This window comes from Cervus elaphus, chromosome 3 (assembly GCF_910594005.1).
Source record: "Cervus elaphus chromosome 3, mCerEla1.1, whole genome shotgun sequence".
Classification (NCBI taxonomy): Eukaryota; Metazoa; Chordata; class Mammalia; order Artiodactyla; family Cervidae; genus Cervus; species Cervus elaphus.
The window spans coordinates 13,109,113-13,129,026 of NC_057817.1; the positions used below are offsets into that span (position 1 = coordinate 13,109,113).

The 19,914-nt window shown below is 39.7% G+C and overlaps 1 protein-coding gene and 1 long non-coding RNA gene across 2 annotated transcripts in view; one reads left to right on the top strand and one right to left on the bottom strand.

Moving 5' to 3' along the window:
* Positions 1 to 9,157, bottom strand: part of LOC122679774 — a 78,701-nt gene extending 69,544 nt beyond the window's left edge. Inside the window, exon 1 of the long non-coding RNA XR_006336547.1 lies at positions 9,096 to 9,157. This is a non-coding gene — a long non-coding RNA (uncharacterized LOC122679774). The remainder of the gene's footprint in view (positions 1 to 9,095) is intronic.
* METTL25 (methyltransferase like 25) overlaps positions 1 to 19,914 on the top strand; it is a 294,875-nt gene that overhangs the window by 103,955 nt on the left and 171,006 nt on the right. The window lies entirely within an intron of this gene.

Below are 19,914 nucleotides of genomic sequence, written 5' to 3' on the forward strand. Positions count from 1 at the left end.
CTCATTTTTTCCTTCCAGTTTTATTGAGATATAGTTGATATCCAGTACTGCTTAAGGTATACAGCATAATGATTTTCCTTAAATTCATGAAATGTTTATCACATTATTTAGTGAACATCTATCATTTCACATAGACACAAAATTAAGGAAATAGAAAAAAATGTTTTCCTTGTGATAAAATCTTTCTGGATTTACTCTCTTAAAAGATTTAATATATAACATGCAGCAATGTTCATTGTATTTACGTTGTATACTATATTCCCTAGTACAATACTTACTTATCTTATACCTGAGAATTTGTACCTTTTGACTGCCTTCATCTAGTCCCCCCTGCCTTCCCTTGTAACCACAAAGCTGCTCTCTTTTTTCTATGAGTTGTTTGCTTTTAAAGTGTAATTTGTCTGCAGTTAACACTATGTTAGTACCCATTACACAACATAGAGATTTCATATTTCTATACCGGTCAAGATGATCACCACAATAACTCCAGTTATGATCTGTCACCATTCAGATATTACATATTTTTTAAATTTAATTTGAAGTATAGTTGATTTACAATGTTGTATTTCTACTGTACAGCAAAGTGATTGTCATATATATGTCATATATCATATATGTATATGTATATACATACACACACATATATGGGCTTCCCTTGTGGCTCAGCTGGTAAAGAATCTGCCTGCAATGCAGGAGACCTGGGTTTGATCCCTGGGTTAGGAGGATCCCCTGGAGAAGGGAAAGGCTACCCACTCCAGTATTCTGGCCTAGAGAATTCCATGGACTGTTTAGTCCATGGGGTTGCAAAGAGTCGAACACAACTGAGCAACTTTCACCTCACTTCACTTCGTATATATATTATATGTATGTGTGTGTGTGTATATATATATATATAATATGAATGGTAGTGGTGTATGTGCTTGGTCATGTCCCAGTCTTTGCAGCCCCATGGACTGGAGCCCACCAGGCTCTTCTGTACATGGTATTTTCCAGGCAGAATACTGGAGCAGGTTGCCATTTCCTGCTCCAGGGGATCTTCACAACCCAGGGATCAAACCCACATCTCCTGGATTGGCAGGTGGGTTCTTTACCACTAGTACCATCTGGGAAGCCCATACAGACATATATTCTTTTTTATATTCTTTTCCATTGTGGTTTATCACAGGATATTGAATATAGTTCCCTGTGCTGTACACTAGGGCCTTATGGTTTATCCATTCTATATACAATCGTTTGCATCTACTAACCCCAAATTCCCAGTTCATCCCACCTCCCCACTCTACACTGTACATTTCGTAACCGTGACTCATTTGTTTTGCAATTGGAATTTTCTACTTCTTAATCTCCCTCACCTATCCTCCCCTTCCCTAACCCGCTGCCCTCTGGCAACAACCTGTTTGTTGTCTGTAGCTATGAGTCTATTTCATATATAGTTCTGTTTGCTCATTTGTTTTGATATTTAGACTCCAAATATAAGTGAATCATTCAGCATTTGTCTTACTCTGTCTGACTTATTTCACCTAGTATAATACCTTGCAATCTATGTTGTTGCAAATGGCAAAATTTCATTCTTTTTTTAGCCAAGTAATATTCCTGTGTGTGTGTGTGTGTGTGTGTGTGTGTGTGTGTGTGAGAGACATCTTCTGTTTCCATTCATCTATTGACAAGCACTTAGGTTGCTTTCATATCTTGGCTATTGTCAATAATGCTGCAGTGAATACAGGGGTGTTTATATCTTTTTAAGTTAGTGTTTTTGTTTTCTTCAGATAAATACCCAAGAGTGGAATTGCTGTATCATATGGAAGTTACATTTTTAATTTTTTAAGGAACATTCGTCTGTTTTCCATAGTGGCTGCACCAGTTTATATCCCACCAAAGTGCACAGGAGTTCCCCTTCCACCACATCCTCACCAACATTTGTTATTTGTGTTCTTTTTGATGATAGTCATTTCTGACAGGTGTGAGGTAGTACCTCATTGTGGTTTTCTTGCATTTCTCTAATGATTGGTGATATTGATCATCATCTTTTCATGTCCCTTTTGACTATCTGTATATCTTCTCTGGAAAAATGTCTATTCAGATGCTCTGCCCACTTTTGATTGGGTTGTTTGGGAAGGGTTTTGATGTTATATGAGTTCTTTGTGTATTTTTCAATATTAACCCCTTATTGGATACATCATATGCAGATATCTTCTCCCATTCAGTAGGTGACCATTTCATTTTGTTGATAGTTTCCTTTGCTTTGAAAAAGCCTTTCCATTTGATGTAGTGCCATTCATTTATTTTTGTTTCCTTTACCTAAGGAGACATATCTAAGAACTGCTACTAAGATCAGTGTTAAAGTGCCTTCTTCCTTTGTTTTCTTCTAGAATTTTTATGGCTACAGGTCTTACATTTAAGTTTTTAATCTATTTTGAATTAATTTTTGTACATGATTTGAGAGAGTAGTCCACTTGAATTCTTTTGCATGTAACTGTTCAATTTTCACAACACCATTTATTGAAGTCTGTCTTTTCCTCAGTGTATAGTCTTGCCTCCTTTGTTGGAGATTAATTATCCATTTAGGTGTGGGTTCATTTCCGGATTCTATTCTGTTCCCTTGAGCTATGTGTCTGTTTTTGTGCCAGTCCCATACTGTTCTGATTACCGTACCTTTGTAATATCTGGAATTCGAAAGGATGCTGCCTACTACTTTGTTGTTCTTTCTCAGGACTCTTTTGGCTACTCAGGGATTTTGATTTTTTCATACAAATTTTACAATTATATTTTCTAGTTCTGTGAAAAATGCCACTGATATTTTGGTAAGGTTCCATGTGCTTTCTTTTTTAATTGGTTCATTCATTTTCCTTTTTGGCTGCATCTGGTCTTCGTTGTTTTGTGTGGGCTCTCTCTAGTTGTGGCGGGTGGGAGCTGCTCTCCAGTTGCAGGGCATGGGCTCTCATTGCGGGGGCTTCTCCTGCTGTGAAGCACAGGCTTTAGGTACGCAGGCTTCAATGCTTGTAGCAAGCAGGCTCAGTAGTTGCAGCTCCTGGGCCCTGGGGCTCACTGGCTTCAGCAGCTGTGGCTCACGGGCTTAGTTGCTCCACAGCATGTGAAATCTGCCAGGAAGAGGGATCAAACCTATGTCCCCTCCATTGGCAGGCAGATTCTTAAATGCTGTGCTACAAGGGAAGTCCTCCCATATGCTTTAAATTTAAGAAGTATACATTTAAATAACTTTGGAGTCAAAGAAGAAAGTGGAAATGAGAAAATATCTTGAATAATATTGAAAATAATTGAATTATAATGAAAAAATTTCAATTTTTGATTACACATGATTGTAATTTTTATTGCAAATTGCAGATCAAAATTTATGGGATAAGTTAAACCATGATATAAGGAAACATTAGTTGTGAATACATATTAGAAAATAAAAGACCAAAAATCAAAAGATTAGTAATTAGTGGAAGGAAAATACACAGATAATTAATACCTCCAAAGTTGGTTTTAAGATTAAAAAAACTGACACAACTCTGGCAAGAGTAATCACTAAAAAAAATAAAATAAAACATAGGAATATAAAAGGGGACATCACTATAGATCCTACAGAAATTAGAAAGATAGTAAGAATAGCATGAACTGCTTTATGCCAATACCTTTGAACATTTATATAAAACAGAAATTTTTCTCAAAGAAATGCAATATGCCAAAATTGCCTCAAGAAGAAAAATAAAACACAAATAATCATATAACTGTTATATTGAATCTGCAGTTAATCCTCTTATTAATTCCCTACATCTCAACCAAAGTACTTTGTGAATATTAAATATAATTGTTACCCACTGTCTTGTTGGTTTACAAGTAGAGGTTGAGAAGAAAGGTTTCAAAGCTATTAATAGTTCCTAAAATTCAGGATTTCATAATGTAGTCATTGAAACACATGTGTGAGACATATGGAAGAGTGAAGAGTTAGATAATGACATACCGGAGGAGACAAAGAAAGTGTCCACATAAACACACAGTGCTTTACCATGAACTGTGTCCTAGACTTTGACTTCTGTCCCATTCTTCCCCTTAGCTATAGTTTCCTTCGGGTTGTTTCTAAATGTGGTCAGTAGAATGGTTTGTTTTCGTGGAGGAAAGGACTGTTTAAGAAATAATCTGCTGTGTGAAATATGTGCTCTGGTTAACCTGTGACCAAAGGAACTGAAAGTCTCAAACCTCCCTGATGATTTGTGCTTGGCCAGTGATACTACTGGCTGCATGTATGGGAATTTATTAGTTGATGTATTTATCTCGGTGGATTGCCTCATTAAGTTTGCAGGTGTTCTGTCAATGAAAGACTTTTTTTTTTAATTGTACTGTTTTTATTAGAATTTTCCAATGCACAATCCAGAATAAGAGAGTTAACACGTTTCAGCACAGAAGAAAGTAGTGTGTATTTAAACCTTATGGGAGGAAAAGCTTTTAACTTGTACTCAGACAGTTATGATTGAACATGTTGGATTTTAGAAAAATAGAGAAAGTGTGCAAACTCCAACCTAAAATTCAACACATTGCTTTCCATTCAGTCAGCATGGGGTTTGGTGTGCGTCAGCTAATCAGGTTGAACTAAATGCACACGTATTCTGGGTGAACTGCCTTCTCAGGAAAGAATCCAGTCTTCTAATCCTGCTACAACTCTTTCAAGAAAAAGAGTTGATGGTGGTTTTGCACTGAACAAAATATACTCCAATAATGTGTTTCAAGGGAAAGATAAAACAGTTCCAGATCCATTTGATTATAACAACAGACATCTCTGGTGCTCTGGTGACTTCAGACCATTTCCAATTTTAGTAGACAGTATAACTGTGCAGGTAAACCTCTGTGAATAAATGCATAAGGGACAGATTTTTAAATCATAAAGAAAAAAATGTTAGTGCTGTATTTCCACTTTAATTCAAAAAGACAGAAAGTAAAATTGAAGGCCAAAGAGGGTTCATTTTTAATGTAGAGGATGTTGGCCATCTTTCTAGTATATAAACAATGTCTTTCAAGGCTCCACATTTACATTTGTGTCACCAGCTTATACAACATTTGGGGAGTCATTCCTTCACAGCGGGTTGTCCTATACTGAGGAATGATATTTAGTAGTTTTGAGGGTCGACATTTACAGTGTAAGAACTGAAAACTTTTGCAAGGTAAATGGTTTTCTTGGATAACTTTTCTCTTATTAATAGCAAATAGTTATTGCTCTTGAAAATAAACAAATTTGAATTTTTAAAATATGCTTCATATTTTAGATCTCTAGCACTGTTTTAATATCCAGTTTTGTTAATGATATTACTGGTAATGTGTTTTCATTCTGATAAATTGGTTGCAGATGCTCAGAGAAGAAAGGATTTCATTAAAATTGCAGCTGTTAATAGCATACCTCCTCCCTTTAAGATTAATGAAACAATAGTAAATTCAACCAGAATCTCCTTACTGGTCTATTATGAAAATTAAAACTTTATATCTCTTGGAGTTTTGTTTAGTTAAGGAAATAAAGCAATGTTACAGAGCTTCTGAAGGTCATAGTAGCCTAGTGGAGTTATAGCAAGTATACATTTATGTCCTGATTTTTAGATTCTAAACTGTCTACAAGATGCAAATGCATGAGAAGGAAAGAATAGCAGTTTGTGGGGGATAAAATAGAAATGCCATCTTGGAAAAATAAACAGACAATCAAATCTAATTTACCCAAAATCAGTGTATGTTTGTCTCTGATCAAGTAAGATAAATATATAAGTTCAACAAAACTTTGTTGTTGTTAGTCAATAAGTCATAAAAAAAAATAATAACTCCCTTGTGACCCCATGGACTGTCGCCCACCAGGCTCCTTTGGCCATGAGATTTTCCAAGCAAGAATACTGGAGCAGGTTGCCACTTCCTTCTCCAGGGGATCTTTCTGACCCAGGGATCGAACCTGCGTCTCCTGCATTTGCAGACAGATTCTTTACCACTGAGCCATCTGGGAAGCAAAACTTTATTGAACATTTATAACTGGATGTTTTGACACTTAACCTCAATTCTCAGAGCAATAAGCTAATTCAGCGTGCATTGGGGATGATATAGATTGTTAGTATCAAGACAGTCTACACCCAAGGTGCAAGCAGTAATACTTTAGAATAGTTCAGCCATTCTTCTTTCACTCTAGGGACTTAATTGCTATCTTAAAAGCATAATGATTTCAGTGCTTTATATCTATTTACAAACTTCCTTTTTGTTCTTTCCTTTTGTCTAGCTCTGATTTCCAGACTTTGGTGAGCCAAAGAATTAAGATATATACTACTATATATTCAAAAGTAAACAAATCACCATGTAAATTTCCTAAGAAATATATTCTTAACACATTTAAGAGATCTTTCAGCTGTTAGTCAGTTTAAGAAAAAAAGATTCAATGATAACAATCCCATTGACATTCCAAATAATGTATTTTGTTTTTACTGTGTATAATGGAGTCATACTTAACTTTTATTATCTCATAAGTATATGAAATTAAAATCAGAAATTTGCAATTTAAAGTTAAAACTTATAGCAAAGGCCACTTTTGAAAGAACTAAACACCAATGATAGTGCTTAGTTTTAACTTGCCTAGGAAGATCAATGAATACCAAGAAACTTTCTGCCCATGGTATTATTTTTAATTTAAAAATAAATCTCAAGATATTTACTAAAAATAGACATAAAGTAATTTGCTAATTATTTAATACCAACTACTTTGGCATTTTACATATTGTGTATACAAGGGCCACCCCAAAAGAATCAGAGTGGGGGTTTTATAAAGAGGCCTGTACGTGAAATTTGAAAATTACAAAGAAAATTTCAAAAACAGCTAACCAAATAGATGACTGACTGCACAGCATAATGTTAGAGCAGTAACATTCCAAATAGCTTGTGGGCATGTGGCAATGCTTAAAACTTCAACATGTGTGTCCAAGAGTGTATTTCTTGGTTACCAATACTGATCTCTGTGGACACCAGAGTGATGTTAAAATTGTACGAAGATATTCCAATATATAACATTTCTTCTTACATTGAAGTCCACATGAATGGCATGCTTACATGTCCAAAGATTAGCTTCCAGCCATAGAAATAATACGGGAAGCAAAGACTAAGCTGGAAATTCCCTGCATCACACTTTTTTTTTTCCTTCAAGTAAGCTAAGCTTAAGAGTCCTATTACTCAGAAATGGACTCTGCAGACCACCAGCATCAGCATCACTTGGGAACTTGTTAAAAATGCAGAATCTGAGTCCCTACTCCAAACCTACTCAATCAGAATCCGTATTTTTAAGGAGATCCTGAAGTGCTTAACATTTGAGAAGACACTCTTTAAGGCTCCTCTGAGATACTTTTATGGCCAAGAACACACAAGACATTGCCAGGCTCCATATTGTCTGCTGCATTTCAAGGTTAGGGAGCGTGCAGAGCCCAGGGCACTCCTCTCAGGTCTGCCCTAAGTGGACCAAATCTTGACTCATGCACAAGAGGTCTGTGTCTAAGAAGGTCAGAGCTCCCTCCCAAACAGTAAATACAAAGGAGACCAGAATTTCACAGATCCCTTCTGAGCGCAGCTTACTTTTAGCAGACATTACCCCAATAAGACTTGTTAATAAATTTGGGGACTGAATTGTGGAGTTTTTTGCAGCCATTTTTCAGCTGACTATGGCTGTCTTTTTAATATAATGTCAAAGATTTAATTTGAAAGTAAAATTTAAGAATGTGAAAATATTCTCTGTTATCTGTATATCTACCATAAAACTCTAACTTATATACATATAGGTTAGGAACAACTCTTCAGAAGGCCTTCATGTCTTTTGATAGACTCTCCACATTGTATACTGTGCTTTTCCTGTTTATCTCTGACTATGGTATCTTTCACCCATGTGATATTTTCATAGAAATAAAATTAGCAAGCCAGTAGACATTGGAATTTGCACAGAATTTATGTAAAAAAAGTCAAGATACAGTGAGTCTTTTGAGGCAAACAAATCAGGTTCCTGGGCTAAACCTCAAATTGCTCTAACATACAAGCTATCATTTGTACAAATCCATGAGAAATGAATGAAGAATTTGGCTCTCAAATAATATAGTCATGCCATTTAGAACTTTTTACTTTCTTTTTGTTTAAAAAAATGAAAATATAGTTAAATTACTTATATTCCCACCACCAAGTAGGTATTTTTATTCAGTTCAAATGTATTTATTGTTTACATTTGCCTTAATAGTCAACATGCCATTTATATTCTGCCTCTTTTACTTAACGTTATGTAAGAAATGTTTCCCCCTGATTCTACACTGCCTTCATCATGATTATTTTAAATGACCTCAGCCCATCCTAATGAAACTTACTCTGTTTACTCTTTATTTTATTATTAGACTTCCAGCCAACCTCTTGCTATGGTGCCTAAGACGACTGCAAATGCGTTTGAACACATGACATTATTCTTTTCTTCAGTCATTTACTTTCTATGAATATCTTCTCAGAAGGAAAATTGCTAATTTAAGGTTAATAATACTATTAAATGCATTGTATACATTAACTATCTAAGAACTCTGCTTTTTCTTGAGCCAAGGATGAATTTCCCTTTTTTAAACAAATATACAGGACATTTGGATTTAGTTCTTTTCATAAAAGTTGCCAGCTTGGGAAATCATTGATGGTTAAACATAGAATCCACAGACAGTTTCATAACAATGAACTGCAAACCCTGAATAGGATCCTGCCTCAATATTTATACATAAAACACAAGGAAGCATAGGCAAGCAATATACTAGTGACTAGACAGAAACCAATTCAGATAACTGAAGTCTGCATAAGTGGGACAATAAATTAAACTCAAATATACCCTCCAAAAATGCACAAATGACCAGTCACCAAATACAAAGAGCTTTTCTATGTCCCGTATTTGATTATTTTTTAAAAATAACCTACAATTTATTCTTTCCTGCAAATCCTGTTTTTCTCTACCCAAAGTATCCACCTTGTCTGGTAAATGCTAGAAGCATATAGTTTAACTGGAATTATGAACAGACAGAGAAGGCCAATTTAAACAGATGTCATAATAAAAAAAAAAAATTTACCCCACTTACGTGTATTAGTTAATAGATGTCAAAATGGCCAATTTGACAGGAAGAGAAGAAGGAGCCACTTCAGTTACAGATTTCGTGAAATCTGCCCCCCCACAATAGTTCCTCTTATATGCAGTCCAAAGGTGTTGCATAAGCCCCTTCCTGGCAAGCAGGGATACATCATCAATTTCTTTGACAGTTCTGAAAGTCTACTATTCAAATTGCTCTTTCACCATCACAGTCTCCATGGAAGCTTCCAATATGTTAACATAATTCCAGATTCACTATTCTCAAATGTGCTGGCATCTGAGAGCTCTCTCTGAAGAAGTCTTCTTGAATGGCCAGATCTGTTTTAAAAATTTTAGAGGTGACTCCAACTTTATGTTTCTCTTATACACATACATACCATTAACCAGAGTGTCCTTGGCAACTACTCAAATTTTAAAAGGTTTTTTAAACTCCAAATGACATGATGGATTATAATAATAATGCCAACTAAATATTTATTGAGTGCCTACTCTCTGCTTGGTGCTGTTCTAAGCATTTTATATTTATTAACTTAGTTAATCCTTATAACAATCCTAAGAGGAAGGGGCTATATTATTTCTGTTACTTTACTGAAGGGAAAATTGAAATAGAGAGAGGTCAAGCAACTTGCTCCAAGTAAGAGGAAGTATGAGAATGGTAAAGTCAAGGTTCAAATCCAGGCATCTGGCTTCAGGGTCTAACTATTTAACCACTACAGGTAATGTCTCACCTCTTGATTGTTTAAGGGTCTTCTGTGTTGGTCTTCTTAATTTTTTCAGCTTCCTCTTGAGAAAATCAGGATATTGGTGGGTGCATAACCCTAAAAACCTCAAGTAATTGATTCTTTCTTAGTTGTCCTACCTCTAAAGGGTAGGTCTCATCATCTACCAATCAGACAGAACTGTTTTTGCAAATGGCCAGAAAAATATTTGTTTTGTTTTTTGTCTTAGACACCTAAAAAAAGTTTCATTATTAAAAGGAAATGGCTCATATGGTAAAGAATCTGCCTGTGGTGTAGGAGAACCAGGTTCAATCCCTGGATCAGGAAGATCCCCTGGAGAAGGGAATAGCAACCCACTCTAGTATTCTTGCCTGGACAGAGAAATCTGATGAGTTTCAGCCCATAGGGTTGCAAAGAGTCAGACATGACTGAGCAACTAACACTTTCAAAATCATAAGTAAAGTGATCTTGAACCTTATGCCCAAAATAATAATAGATATTTTCTTTATTTTTTTATACTGGAAAATTAAAGCTGAAAATTCAAGTCACTTTTTCCAAAAATAACTAAAACTGGGAAGTGCTAAAACTCAAATGACAATTACGGACAATATTTCGAGAAAGCTACTCCATGACATGTCTGGAACAAGACAGACAAGAACATTCTCAACATCTCTCTTCTGACTAACATGTAATTGCTACTTTGTAGCAGAGACTACTTTCAGCCTACTTAAACTCTCCTGACTTCTAGATTTTAAGAAAAGAACAGTCATTGAATGTCCCTGGCTTTTTGACAACGTCCATTTCAAAGCTGTATACCTTGTGTTTTTAAATGCTCACTACAACCTTGCACTATAAGCCCAAATCCTGTAAGAAGCTCCTAAAAACTCTTCTCTTACTGAGACAACCCACGATTCTCCTGGAGTGCTTCTCTGCAGGCTTTAGTAAGCGAAATAAATCTAACTTGGATGGCAGTTTTGTTCTTAGTCCTCTTGGTTGATGGGCTATAAACGTTTCTAGATTGTCTTGGTGGAAGGTGATGCTGAGGTACACGGAAGAGCAGTATCAGGGAGAAAACAAATTCTGTTCCAGATATGTTGAGTGTAGGATGGTTTTGAGAAATTCAAGTAGTATGAAAGAAGGCCTGGTTCAAAAGGGTTTGTAGAACAAAGGGGGAGCCTGGATGCAAATTTTGAAGTTATCAATAGATAGATGGACGTTAAAGCTGGAACGTGGATAAGATCACTGAGTACAAAAAGCATACGGAGAAGAGGATGAAGAAACTGAAACCCCAGTGTTAAGCTTCTGTAGAGAAGGCTGAACAACAAAGGTGGCTGAGAAAGCTCATCCAGAGATAAAGCAGAAAACCAGGGGCAGATCATCACATGAGTCAAGGAAGACGCTATTTCAAGGCCTATGGAGTAACCAATGGTTGAAAGCATTTGAAAGATCAAGTAACAAGAGAATGGAAAATTTTCTCTTGGAGTCCCTCGTTGATACTTTTGTGAGAGGTTTTTCAGAACTTTGATGGTCGCAGTTAGAATGCGAAGGAGTACAAGGTAAACTAAATGAAGAGGGATCTTTCAGTATGACAGCGCTGTAAATAGTGATGAAAAGAATTGGTGCTAGAGAGAGACTGATGGAGTTGAAATTGTTTCCATCGCTAGCTGTGTGAGCTTAGTGAGGTTACTTATTTCTGCTTCACTTTCTCCATCTGTCAACTGGGGGAAAACGGTAACTGACCACATGCAGTTGTGAGCAGGAAGAGATCAAGTAACAGAGATGCTTTTATATAGTAACGTCTCAATAAGGACTAGCAACAAATATTGCAAAAACCTGAGAGAGCATGACTTCCTTAGGGACTTGACATTCCATGAATGCAAATAGTGAGTGTGGAGATAAGAATAGCCAGGTTGAAGGGGTCCCAAACATGGAAGCCTTGAGTGCTATACATTTCCTCTCAAGACATAAAGGTTTATTGAGGGACTTTAGGGAGAGAGTGATGTGACTATAGGTCTATTTTAGAAAAATCACTATGACTGTATAGCCTACAGGATAGATTAGAGTAGAATTCATTGAAGGCCAGGGCAGCAGTTAGGAGCCCATTTCAAAAACCTAAATGAAAAGAGGTAATGCCTTGATTAAGGCAGAGGAAGTAGAAATGAAAAAAAGACTTGAGGTAAAATTATTATGACTTGATTCTGGTTATATATTGTAAGTGAGAGACAGAATGAAGTCTGGGATACTCGCCCTTCACCTCCCAGCACGTTCCCGATGTGGGTGGCTAGCTGAGTAGTATAGTAATTTGCTGAGGAGGAGGAGCCTGGGAGGAAACAGAGGTCTAAGGGCTGCTTGGAAATTAGGGGTTGCTTATTGTCCAGTTGGATTTGCTGGGCCTGCGGAATACCCAGTACTGAAGATATCCCATGTGCAAACTAGAACTCTTAGGAAAGTTTCAGCTCAAGATCCAGAAGTGGTTGTTTAAGTCATGAGTGTTCAAGTAGTTACTGAGGAGGAATATCTCGAGAAAGGAGTGTTGAAAAAAATGTTATGCAGAGATTTTTTGTTGTTGTTGTTATGCAGAGATTTATCTAGGAAAATATTAGTTGACAACAGACAAGTGTTCAATCTTGAAAATTTGGTGGAAGACCAATGATGGCAGCTGCCAGAGCCAGTTAACATCCTCAAATGGGCTGCTTTAGTTCAACAGCAGAGAATCAACGATGAGACGAAGAGTGGGGACCAGGGAGGAGGCTAACCCCTCTCTCCTCCGTTCAGCCTCCCAGGGTCTCCTTGTGGTCCACATGATGTCAGAAAATAAGCATCCTGCAGGGGAGAGGTTGACAAGTGGTTCCCTGAAAGGTAGCCAGGCTTCAGGAGGTATATGTTAAATGAAAAACGTGATGGCATAGGGTCGTTGGTTTTCTCTGAAGAAGGATTTCCAGGTGCTCTTGGTGGAAAGGACAGCAGCAGTGGGAGAGTGAGTGAGAAGAGGGAAGAAGCCAGTAGGTTAGATGTCGGAGCACGGACAGGCAAGATGGTGGGCACTGCAGCTACTGTGTCTACTTGGGAAGGATGACAAGGTGAAGGCAGGTAGTTCCGAGTTTTTGGTAATTCAGACAGAGGCCATGAGAGGCCTCTGTGTCCAGGCATGATCATCACCTCCTCCCAGGCAGTAGATCCTGCACACTTAGCCCCAGTCACACCCTTTGCCTCACCTTTTTGCCTGGTGAGCCCTGCTCACATTCCACAACCCACATGAAATGTCATCTTTTCAGGAAAATCCAGGACTCTGGCGGAGCCTATACCGGATAGTGGAAGGCTATGTTTAAAGTAGTGGAAAATGACTGTACTAAAATAATAGCAGTAACAACAACATTGAACCATGAGTTGGGGAGCCTGTGTTCTGTTGCTGGTTTTGCCACCAACTATGTGACCCTGGGCAAGTGACTTCACCTCTTCAGGCCTCAGTTCTCTTATTCATATGATGAGAGAGTTTATATAATGAGAGTCAGTGAGAGACATTCTGTTATGAGAATAATGAGAGAATTCATATAATAAAAGCCAATGAGCTCTGTCATACTTTATGAGTAGTCTGTGACACCTGGGTGTGCTGCCCTAGCCTGCTGTCAGGACTGGCAGAAACCCCTGCCAATGAATCAGCATCACGGAGCATCCCAAAGGAATCATAAAACAAGCCTACAGGCAGCCTAGCTTTCCCTGGTGAGTGCCCTCAACAGCAGAGCCTGTTTGGTCTTACAGGACCAGGATGGTTCCCTTACCTTGGACTTTCTAGGGGATCCATTTAGAATATCTCAGAATCTGCAGGATCGTTTGATTACCTGTTAACTCTTAGGGAGGTGAGGAGAAGTAAAGAAGTGAAGGGAGCGAAGGGGGAAGGGCCTTGCAGAGTGGACTTAATGTCTTTTGTCAGCCTCCTCCCTTTCCTGATACTTACCCACATCACTTCTTATTTCCTTCCCACAGTATCATTCAAAGGGATCCCTTCTCCATATTCTAAGGATAGTTCTGTTATCTGTGCTCATAGGTCCAAACCCACTGCTCTAGTACTGAACAGGAGCAAATACCTAAAATAATAAAGTATATGTTTGAGAAGTGAGAAAAAGGGCAATGATCGCTAGACTCTGTGTCCTGGATCAACGTCAGCCTCCTTCTTTTCCTTTATATTATAAAGTCTGAGGTAAAGATGCTGATGAAGGGGAGACCACAGTTCTACCTCTCCAATTCCGTCCCTCCTTCACTGCCCACTCACAGCAACCAGATCCCTCCCCACCATCCCAGCAGCTGGCATCCACATCACTAGGATACTTTCTTGACTGTGATATAGGGTCTGCCATTGTTGAAGAATCCCTTCCATAAACTTTCTTAAACTACAGATGTCATTCAGCCCAACTAACCACATTCTTCTCTCCTCGCCCATATCTCCTCTCAGAGGGATGAACACAGACAGCCATGTTTTATGCCCGAGACTCTTGGGACCGTAGGTGATTGGAATGTGGGCACACACCTGGTCAGTGTAGCCTGGATCCTTGATGTGACCTGGCTCTACAAGAAGAGTTAAAGCTATCAGATTCTCCCTTGCTCAGGAATTTGAAATAGACAACAGTATGGAGTAAGAGTTGAAAGGTCATGGTCTATGAAGAGATTCTAGAGGCAGTTGTTTGATCATGTGAGCCCAAAGTTATGAAGGTCAGAAATTATGAATGAGCAGAGAAAGGTGTCCTTAGAGAGAAAGAGATAAAACCAATACAAAGAGAGAACCAGAAAGGCCAAAAGATTCAGGGAGATGGAGAGAACGTATGACCTCCAAGAGTTGCTTCCCAGAAGCCAAAAGAGACACTTGCGCCTCCCACTGTCTTCTCTCTCTGCCCTCTGCGAACTCTTCCCTATTTGTCCTTTAACTGTTGTTGTTTTGTGTAGTTGCAAAGTTGTGTCCGATTCTTTGCAACCCTACAGACTGTATCCTGCCAGGCTCCCCTGTCCTTGGGAGTTCCCAGGCAAGATTACTGGAATGGGTTGCCATTTCCTCCTCCAGGGGATTTTCCCAACCCAGGGATTGACTCCACATCTCCTGTATTGGCAGGCAGATTCTTTACTGCTGAACCACCAGGGAAGCCCCCTTTAACTATTAGCCTTTTCCATTGAAGGCTCTGTCCTTTGGCCTTTTTCAGGCCATGCAGGTGGCGCTAGTGGTAAGGAATCCGCCTGCTAGTGCAGGAGACATAAGAAACTCTCAAGTTCAATCCCTGGATTGGGAAGATCCCCTGAAGGAGGAAATGGAAACCCACTGCAGAATTCTTGCTTGGAGAATCTGGGCAGAGGAGCCTGGCAGTCTGCAGTCCATTGGGTCGCAAAGAGTCAGACACAACTGAAGTGACTTAGCACATACACACACACTTTCCATGGGACGTGGTCTTGGCTTCTAAAAGCCTATATCTGATGGTGCTCAGATCTGAATCTCTATGCTAGCTCTCTCTCTAATCTCTCCACTGAGCTCTAGACCTGTTTATTCATCTGCCTGATGGACACTGCCATTCCCCATGAGCATTCCACCAGCACTTCAAAATCCACATGTCTAAAGTCAAACTTCCGGTCAAACCTACTCTTCCTCTAAAACTCCTTTTCAGTGAAAGAAACTTTCAGTGGAAAACTAAAATAACCTTGGACTTCTGTCTCCTTGGATCCATTGGAATATTCAGTTCAGTCGCTCAGTCGTATCCGACTCTGCGACCCCATGAACTGCAGCACGCCAGGCCTCCCTGTCCATTACCAACTCCCAGAGTCCACCCAAACCTATGTCCATTGAGTCGGTGATGCCATCCAACCATCTCATCCTCTGTCGTCCCCTTTTCCTCCCGCCTTCAGTCTTTCCCAGCATCAGGGTCTTTTCAAATGAGTCAGCTCTTTGCATCAGGTGGCTAAAGTATTGGAGTTTCAGCTTCAACATGAGTCCTTCCAATGAACACCCAGGACTGATCTCCTTTAGGATGGACTGGTTGGATCTCCTTGCAGTCCAAGGGACTCTCACATCCATACATGACCACTGGAAAAACCATAGCCTTGACTAGACAGACCTTTGTTGACAAAGTGATGTCTCTGCTTTTTAATAGGCTGTCTAGGTTGGTCATAACTTTCCTTCCAAGGAGTAAGCGTCTTTTAATTTCATGGCTGCAGTCACCGTCTGCAGTGATTTTGGAGCCCAGGAAAATGAACATTAAGTCACAGTCATTCAGCCTCCAACATTTCTAGTTGCTGCTCCTCTTCTCCAGTCCCCCTGCTGCTGTCTTAAGCTCAGAGCCTCATAACTGCCCTTTCGGTTTCCTTGGCATCAATTTTCTACTCTGGCTTATAACTCTTCTGTGGCGTTCCCATTTTCTTACAGGAAAATCCAAACTCTTAAGCTGTGGCGTCCAGTTCTTCCATGATGCTTCCCTGCCTACTTCATCCGCACTGTCCTTTGCACTCCCTCTAACCCCAGTTGCAAATGATTCAGACTTTCTGCAACTCCCACAGCATATCAAGTGTTGCCTCCATCTGGACTTTGCTCTCCCGGATCCTTCTTCCAGGAAGGCTAACATCCCTTTCTCTTCCTGTCAACACTTTCCCGTGTTGTTCTTCGGTATTTATGAGCCTGCCCCCACATTTAAATCCCTAGCCTTTTATTACGCCCCAACTATACTCTGCACAGATGACTGTGACAGCATCAGTATCATAGCACTTAATTTTAAAATGTTTGTATTCCTCTGTTTGACCTAGAAGGGCAGGAAATCTATCATTTTTACTGTTTGTCCTGTGCCTAGCAGTGAAGGCATCCAGAACATGCCGTAGAAGAAAGGAAGGAAATGAATACCTTGATCCTCTGGGGGTGGTGGTGGGGTGGTGGGGACCAGCTTACCCTCTAAAAAAAAAGAATAATACCCAGTAAGTGAGGTCATGAAATTTTATGGTCATAATTTAAAATGTCCTCCAAAAAGAAAAAAAAAAATCTCTCCTACAGAGGGCAGAAAAGGGCACCATCCTTTTCCTCAGAAAGTATAGTATCTCTTCGGCAGCTGGAAGTGGAAACCCCTCAAAAATAGGCAGCCTGTTTCTCATAATGACAACTGAGCAAGATGAAACAATTTCCTGAACTACATAGAGACCGGCAAAAACACAAGGATTTTTTTCATCTGCACCCCTGTCTTGTTGAGATGCCTGGGTGGGATTTGATCCATTGAGGTCCTGGTAAGCAAGGTGAAAATACAGCCCCTCCCAAAGGACTGGCAAAGCTCTGTCCCCGCTGCTATACTGCGGAGCGTCCAGTAGGCCCTAAGTCGGTGAGCGGCCCCTGCTGCTGGCCAGCTTGAAGAAACGCTGGAGAACAGTTCAATAATTTCTGCTCAGGATGTAATAAATGGCCTATTTAACCCAGGTGGGAGAAGACTGCCGCCCCTCCAGCCTGGATCCCCGGCTGAAGTGCCGAAGGAGAGACGGCCCGCGCGTCTGTCCCCGGGCGTCCCTCCGTGTGCGCTGTGGCCTCCAAGCACCGGCTCACGCGTCATGTCCTAGTGCAGGAGGGAAGGACTGGCTGAAGCCCAGGGGGCATGCTGAGAGAGCTCTTGGGTGGAGGGCAGAGCCGAAAAAGGCACAGGGAATGGGCAGGGGCCTTTCCAGAAGGGCTGCGTCAGCCGCGGGCTCTGCACTAATAGCTTCTGGGGGAGGGAAGGGCCTGAGAGAAGGAGTATTCGCCTGCCGGAATAAAATGGTGAATGCAAGCTGAATACATTCTCCTCAAGAGTGGGAAGCCACTTGATCTCTGCATTGTGAGGACGATCGTTGTCCTGGAGTCGCGCAAGGGGAGTTGAAAGGCCAGCAACGCGCGTTTCTGCCTTAGCCGTCCTGCTGCCCCAGCGCCGCAGGCCGATGGAAGGCCCAGTCTTGCACAGGTTTCCCAGGTGTGTCTCTTCCCTTCTGGCTAACACTTTCTTACTCCCCAGGTGTCCTCCTGTGCCAGTTACTGCGGGCTCACATTCTGCCCACACCACCGCCACCCCAGCGAGGGGGCAGAACACCGTCTAGGTCACGGCCACGTGGTCGTGAGAGCAGATGAGCAGTGTTGCCAGGCCTCCTTCTTTATCTGCCCTCAGTTCCGGGCTGAACCGACTCAAAGGCAAGAACCACAAGAAAACCACTGACTCTCAGATTCTGACTTAGAGCATTGTCCAGTCTCACATGTTTAATAAAGGCTTTGAACTTTAATTATCAATATATAACATGTATACATCATAATTATGTATGGTATAAGATGAAATAGCCCAAAGCTGGCAATACTGCAATATTCTAAACTGAAGCATTAAAGACACTCTGAATGGACCTCGCAGGCTGGAGGACAGCCTAAGCAGTAGGTTTGTGAATGGGAATACAGAGGGCAGAGCTAAGCCATTTCTGTGCCAAGGACCCCTTGGGCCCCTTCTCAAGCAATTTTTACAAATATATAGTGAAATACAATGCTTTGGCCATTTGGTGCAAAGAACCAACTCACTGGAAAAGACCCTGATGCTGGGAAAGCTTGAAGGCAGAAGGAGAAGGGGACGTCAGAGGATGGACTAGTTAAATAGCATCACCAACTCAATGGATATGAATTTGAGAAAACTCAAATAGTGGAGGACAGAGGAGCCTGGCATGCTGCAGTTCCTGGGGTTGCAAAGACTTGGACACGACTTAGCAACTGAACAACAGAACACATAATGTGACAAGGGAAACTAATCATATTGAGATAGTTAACAACAAAGTTTTCTAAAATTATAATTCAGTAATATGTGTGTGTTTTTTTTTTACTCATTAAATAATATTAACTAGCAGTTCTAAAAGCCACTGTGATTTTGAAGTAACAGCCCATGTAAGAAATACCTGGAGACATCAGCCACAACTGCAGTAGGACATGAAAATATCTGCACCTTCTCTTGGCAGTAGTTTCAAGTACTGCCAGTCCTGCTGAAGTTTGTTGTCCACATTTATAATTGAAGGAGACACTGAACTTCAGTCAGAGGTTAGTGAAAATAAAGAAGTAAGTTTTGTTCAAGATCCAAGATTACAGATGACCTAAATTCTATCTGTGGATCCCCTACATTGGGTAACCCTTCAATCTGTGGAACACAGGAAAACAGACCACCTAAAATAATGATTATGAATAGCAAGTCTTCCATATTTGGAGGAACGATATCTTCCCAAATCAGCACAAACTTCTGCCTACACTGTGTGATAAACAACGATTTCAGGAGTACATAGGTTTTTGAAGGATATAACTGTTCCTTTATTTATTTAAAATGTTAAATTTTACAAGGCTTACTATAAAATTATAGTAATTAAGAATGTGATATTTGTGTAAAAGCAGTTATATAGGTGAATGGAACCAACTGATGAATTCAGAAATAGATCTACACATATATAGTCAGTGGATTTCTGATAAAGGTGTCAAAGCTTTTCAAGGGATTTTAAAAAAATACTCTTTTCAACAAGAGTATGCTAACCAACAATTAGGTATCAAAATGAGAAAAGAAAATCTCAACCCTTATCACATATCACATACAAAACTTTATTTGAAATGAATTTTAGAGCTAAATGTACTAGGAAACTGGAAGCCTTCTAGGATAAAATGTGGGAGGAAATACTTGTTACCTTTGGTTAAGGAAAGGTTTCTTAGAAAAACAAAAACCGTAAGCCATAAGTGAAAAATTTGACAATTGGTCTTCATAAAATTTAAAATGACTGCTCTTCAGAAGAAAATGAAAAGCAGGACCCAGATTGGTAAGAAATATTTGCAAAGCACATTTCTAATGAAGAGTTTGTAGACAGATTACATAAATAGTGAACTAAAAACTCAGCAAAAAAGAGAGGCGAAAGATTTGCACCATATTTCACCAGAAAATACATACAAGCAGCAATGAACACATGTAAAACTATTCAATATCACTAACCATCAGGAAAAGATGAACTAAAGGAGATAACCACTACATGCCCATTCAAATGGCTAAAATTAAATGGATTAATACTGCTCACTTGGAGACAACCAGCAGAGCTCTAAAGATTCCTGGT